Here is a 6,517-nt window from a genome sequence, read left to right as displayed (position 1 = left end):
CACACACACACACACACACACACACACACACACGAGAGGAAGTGCCATCTGCTTTTTTATATCTCCCTCCCACACACTCTCAGGCCGTCTCGAAACACCGAGGAAGCTTGCTGAGGTAATCATAGCCGCCAGCACTGACACAGTAAGCAAAAGCTTTCATAATTACACATGTTCTAGCATGATGCTGAGGGAGTCAGGGGCATTAATCGAGGAAAGGTTCACGTAATTTAAACTAACTTTTGTGTCTAATCCCTCCGCAGGCAAACATTTGCACGATGCTGTTAAATTAGGATTTCCCCCAGTGTGAATAAAACTGCATTGAAGGATTCACATACGATTTACTAAAGAAGCTGTAATAGTTGTGTTAGATTTTCGCAGGTTTAACTAACAAAACTGAAATGTCAGGTAAATTAAACAAAAAAAGAACATTTATAGCTGTAACATTAGACATTATTTGATAAACATTTACTTCAATTATAAAAACCAGACTATAAAAATACTGTAGGCTGTTTTATTAATTAATTAATAATTTAAAAATATATATTGCCACATGGACACTGCCATGTTATTTACACTGCAAAGCATTCTGGGTAAATGGGTACTTGTAAGGGCTACTCCAGTGCGGGCTCTAAACTGGATATGTTATTGGAGTGACTAACTATCTTTAAAATACAGTAAATGGTGATATGGCATTAGCTCATGTGCTAATAACGTTAGCTCAGGAGCTAACATCACATGTAGTAATATGTACAATACATGTACATGGTGTTAGCTCCAGAGCTAATTTACTAAACATCATGTTTGATCGTTTCAACTCATATATTGTTCAGAACATAGAAACTAATTCAAAATATGAATTCATAGTTACAGTAGACATTGTTTTAGTCTCAACTGTATCATCATTATCCCCAGAATGCATTGCATCAGTAACAAAATGGTGACTTGCATGAGTGAAACATGTAATAAACTAGACATTTTTAAGTATAGACGTTTTTAAATTTCACAAACATATTTTAGTAGAATAGAGACATAACATATTAAGGAAAAATGCAAATAGTAAGAGATCCCTTTTAATATAAAAACTAAGATGTGACCAAGGGAATATATTTTATTTGTTGCAGCTAAGGAACTACTTTGTGATTGATATTGCAAATACTTACATTTAATAATGATAAGCCTTGAGATTGTAAAACTATCAAGGTTTTACTGCCCTTTTACACTTTATATGTTTAATAATAATAATAATAATAGTAATATCAAAATGCATAATTCTTAACAACTGATGAGTAATAAAATAAAAATTACAGCTTCCAGGCCGTAAGTTAGAAATAAAGACACTCTTTTTATCAAATGCTTAAAAACGGATGTTCTATTGCCTTTTATGAACCACATTAATTCAGGAAGTCTCTTTATTCTGTTATGGTGTTAGGTTTTCTTGTCAGTTTTAGTGTTTTAAAAATGTTCTCAATTGTTCTTGTTTCCAGCTGCACACTTTTGCAATCAGCGCACCTGTTTCCACTTAGTAATCACCCATCGGTACATAAACTCCCTGAATTTTCACTCAGCTTTTTGTCAATGTGTTCAGTTATTTCCTGCGTACCATTTCAGTTCATGTTCACATTTATAAATTAGATTCCAAATATCTTTAACACTTTGCAGGAACAAATGTAACATAATTTCCCCAGTCAGTCCAAGTTTTTTGTAGATTCACAAGAACCTGTTTGCTAACACGACTGTAGCCTCAAGTTCATGCTTTAGGCTCATTGGATACAAATGCATCAGGACATTTTTATGAATGCTTTATTAATATTTAAGGTCAACCTATTAATCAAAGAGAAATGTTATGATCTTGCAGTGTTTCATATTTTAATTAATTCACATTCATGGTAGACCTCCAGCTTCATCACACTATAAGATAAGATAAGACAGAACTTTATTGATCCCACAATGGGGAAATTTGCACATTACAGCAACTCAAGACATGGGAGCTGCAACGGGCTGTCTACCGTGGCGCCATCTTAAACAAACAAAAAAACAACAACAGAAAAACCACACAAGGGAAGATGAGGAAAAAAACAAAAACCTCATATTATATCAACACTGTGACACATACGGTGTTTATGAAAAAAAAAAAAAACTCTGCATAGGGCAGATTTATTAGCCAGAGGAAGTGAGTGAGTTTAGTGGGGGCCCGAAAAATCCAGTCCCCTAAACAAGCGCAGCCAAAGTTCAGAATATTGATGGTACTGTTCATTCTGTGAGCCCCCAGCCAGCTCAGGAGACCAGAATCAAACGGGCGAGAGAGGAGAGGGGGAGGTGTGGGGTTGAGCCTTGTCGACATATCCAGCCAGGAAGAATTTTGTCAACAGATCCAAGGTCGTTGTTGGGGAGAGCCAGATCCTGTAATCAGTTGTTTTGGGAACAGAAAGAGACAGGCAGACGATAACAATTTTCCATCTGCTTTAATGTCTGCTGGTGCATCTCAAAGGTTGCGAATCCAATCAGACAAATAAAATGTGGACAAATTCCGCCGAGCCAATCTATCAGCTTCTCCAAGATCAATTCCATCTGGCCAGCAAAGTCCAGGGACCACAGCCGGCCCGCGACCCTCAACAGAACCACTTGAAGACCGAGTCCAGCTCGCACAAGGCAAATGTCCAAGTGCTGAATAGTATACGGCCATCCATCAAATTTGTCAGGCAGCCAGAAAATGAAAAGCCCCCGACGCTGTTTTGTAGGACACCAGGAGACCACCGAGCCAATCTGTAGAATCCAGTGATTGGAGTCCAGATATATAACCAGAACAGAGAAGAACAGAGGTCCCACCTTTGACATGTCCTCCCATGGAAGAAAAAAAAACTTTGTTCCAAAAGTTTTATTGAGAGACCAGCTAACCAAATCCATAAAAATATCCCTAATTTCTGGTTTCGGATGAAAAACGTAGGGAAGGCTCCAAGCAGCGAAGCAGTGAAGATAAGGAAGGGCAGGAGAGCAGGGAAAAAGAGTCTTACTCCCCCGAGAGCGGAACAAAAAAAATTATGAAGCATAATGAAGAACATTTTGGGTTCTGAAGGCCATATTTTACTTGAAACCATGATTGAATTTGCATTCCTTCAGTGGATATTAGACCTTTTAAATTTCCATTACCATCTGGTCACCACTAAAACCTTCAACTGAATTTAAACTTGTTCAAAAATCTTCATTTTATTGTGTCTAAACATCTAATAAAGTGAATCTGACAGGTAGTTGTGGATGAATACAAGCTCGGCTCAGTGTTTTGATTTGCAAAGGCTTCCTAATTACTGACTGGCAAACAGCATCAGTGATTTATCTAATAATATCAGCAGATCCCATAATCTTCATTCACCGTCTAATAAAGTAACAAACCCTGAGCGATGCCCTGTAGGTGAGGTAATGTTTCTCTGTGTGTCGGTGTCAAATGAATTCTGTGCGGAAGGAAGAAAAAACTATGGCAGAGCATTTTGTATTAAATTATCTCAGCTGAAGCCAGACTGATCATTTGGAGGGTGATCTATCAGGAGCTTACTTCATCATGCTGCAGATTATTAAAAAGAAACCAGCACAGATTTTTTTATTCCTCAAAGTCAGAATTATGCAATTTACATTCATCACACAACAGATGAAAGGGGAAGAGACACCTTGGGAGTTTTTTTTTCCTGTCTGGTTTTCTGAAACATTTTTTAGAGCACTCAATAAAAGCATGATCTTCTAGTGACTGTCATCACTTCCTGTTACTTCACGTGCAAAGATTTCAACAACTGTTCATCTCAGCTGCATGAAATTTCTTTTGCAATACATTATTAGTGTTATTTAAAAAATGCATTTATATTTATTACAAAAAAATTGATGTCACAGGCACTTTAATTCTATCGATCTAACGTTTCAAGAAATATTTTGTTTGCAGACAGACCTGATTCTATGGTGGGAGTATTAGGGTCAAACAACATTTTTTTTAGTATTGTGAGAATAAAGTCATAATATTACAGCTGTTCTTTGGTATCGGTTAAAATATTTTTTTTTTCTTTTAGCACATTAGCATGAAATTATGAGGACTTTGAAAAGATTGTGCAAATTACTATATGGTAAATTGAAGCTATATTGCATGGTTGGATTGACATTAGTCATCATATGATTTGGAAGGAAGCATATAATTACGCTAACAGTGACCCAGAGATCACAGCAGACTACTTCATAAACACAGAGACACACATGGCAGTCCACAGCAGGTGTTAGGAAAATGAGCAAAAAGTCAGGAATGGAAAATTGACATGTCATGTAACATTGTGATATTATTCTCGTAATATTAGGATTTTATTCTTGTAATTAAAAAAAATCTTGGGTGGCCCTAATACTCTGTATGATCCCAATTGTTAATAGTAAAGTTTTGAGCACAGAGCTCACTTTATCTATCAGTCCTATTAAAATTCCCATCAAAATTCCAGTCATTATCAGTCGAAATGGCTAATTGTAGCCGATTTTCATTTGCTGAGATTGTGTTTCGTTTTATATATATATATATATATATATATATATATATATATGTGACAGCAGTCTTGAATCAGGTTGATTTTAAAAGATGGAATCGATTTTAGAAGTACATCCAAATACCACTTTTTGACAATTTCTCTAAAACCCATTCAGTGCTTCATGAAATATTTTGCTAACAGTACAAACAAACACACACATGCAGACAAAAACATTATTGCTCCACCTCTGTCTTCAGAGATGGGTGATGACCATTCAGACATACTGATGAACTGATTCTGATTATCTCAGATTGCATGTTGTGAACAAGCCACATGATGCTGCCCTCTTCAATGACCTGTAAACTCTGGTAAGAAACCAAAACAAAAGGCTAGTCTGATTACAGCATATGTCTCCCTTGGGAAAATGTCCCAAGCCTCTTCCTCCTTGTTCCAATTCAGCCAGGTAAGATTAGAAAAGCAATTGCATGCATCTGTGGTCCTGTGTTTTAATGACCACACGGTAACTTGGTGTGGGGTGGACTGTCCACACCAATAGATGCGAGGCGAAAAGAAAATGCGGGAAGACTCCTTCTTCGTGTCATGCCACAGACCTTCCTCTCTCCAGCAGAAAGCAGAGTATCGTTAAGAAGAACGAGCTCACCTCATTAATTATTGAGCTGCCAGAATCATGTAGAATTCTTTAAGAACCCTGTCTGCCACCCTTTGTACATCGGTGATGTGAACCGATTAATATTTTGTTTGTGTGTGTGAGAGAGATGGAGACATGTGTCAAGATTAATTTGCTCTCTCATCAAGCTCCTCCTTTGAAATCCTAAACATTTCCAGTCTCTGCTTTTGTGTGTGATGCTTCTCCAGCTGGTTAAAACCTAAAACGCCCTTTAATAAAACACCAACTCCCTACAGAACGCACTAACCGGTGAGTCCAGTGGGACTTTTATAGAAATCCACAAAATGAACAAACTGTGACCAACATCGAACAGTCCCCAGCTGTTGACAAACTCTGTTTAACCCATTCAGTCCCTGCTTTGATCACAGTTTAACTTCAAACTTGTCCCTAAAAGATTTGATGCCTAAACCTTTCAAATGTTTCAAATCATGCATATTACATATTTTTTATAAAGCACGAAAAAGAAAAAAATACAAGATGATAATCAATTAAAAATTAAAAACCCAATTTCAGAGGTTTGATTTTTCAATTACCTTAATATGTATAATTAGAATATTTACAAACTACACCGAAGCCTAATGATTAATTTTATTTTTATTTATTCAACTACGTGTTATAAATAGTTTTGCATAATAATAATGTGCAAGCATGACTCTGGCTTTATTCTGGCAAATGATTAATGGAAGGAGTGTCTGAATCTATTCATAGCTAATGATTGTGGAAATGAAGCACAGCAGGTGCATGCAAATTCCTAATATCAGACATGTATTTTTAATAAGCCATGTACAGATACAGATTTATGAATTACAAATCTTTAACATTTCCACTTGTACTCAATGGGAAAATAACACGGTTTAATGTTTGGTAACAGCCTGTGAGCTCTTTAATTTAGAAGCGTTTATTAGACTTACTGTGCGTATTCCTGATCTGTAAAACAAGCATGCCTAAGTGAATTTTGTTCTTTATGAAATATTTATGAAGCAAATTTTGATCATTTTAGTCTTCTTTACATAAGTGTTAACTTACACCAACACTCAGCTGAGGACATTTTCCCAGTCCTCACTTTTATTTTTAGCTCTGCTGCACTCTACTAGTTAGGTTTAGTGGTATAGTGTGAATTAAGTTTTGGTTTAGGTTAGGGTTAGGTATAGACCAGTAATGGTTAATTTAAGGGAAAATACCTGGGTTAGGTGTAAATACAGTTATAAAAATGAACGGAAGTCAATGCAATGTCCTAGTTTTATGCAAGTACAAGGATGTGTGTGTGTGTGTGTGTGTATGTGTGTGTATGTGTGTGTGTGTGTGTGTGTGTGTGTGTGTGTGTGTGTGTGTGTGTGTGTGT

At 36.5% G+C, this 6,517-nt stretch overlaps 1 protein-coding gene across 1 annotated transcript in view; it reads right to left on the bottom strand.

Annotated features, from left to right (window-relative positions):
• The window catches only part of cacna1ea (calcium channel, voltage-dependent, R type, alpha 1E subunit a), a gene marked incomplete in the record, with an annotated part of 75,420 nt that overhangs the window by 53,298 nt on the left and 15,605 nt on the right, over positions 1-6,517 (bottom strand).

This window comes from Austrofundulus limnaeus, unplaced genomic scaffold (assembly GCF_001266775.1).
Source record: "Austrofundulus limnaeus strain Quisiro unplaced genomic scaffold, Austrofundulus_limnaeus-1.0 Scaffold8, whole genome shotgun sequence".
NCBI lineage: Eukaryota > Metazoa > Chordata > Actinopteri > Cyprinodontiformes > Rivulidae > Austrofundulus > Austrofundulus limnaeus.
The sequence above is the reverse complement of the archived record's forward strand: the minus strand, read 5'-3'. Positions and strand labels throughout refer to the sequence as shown.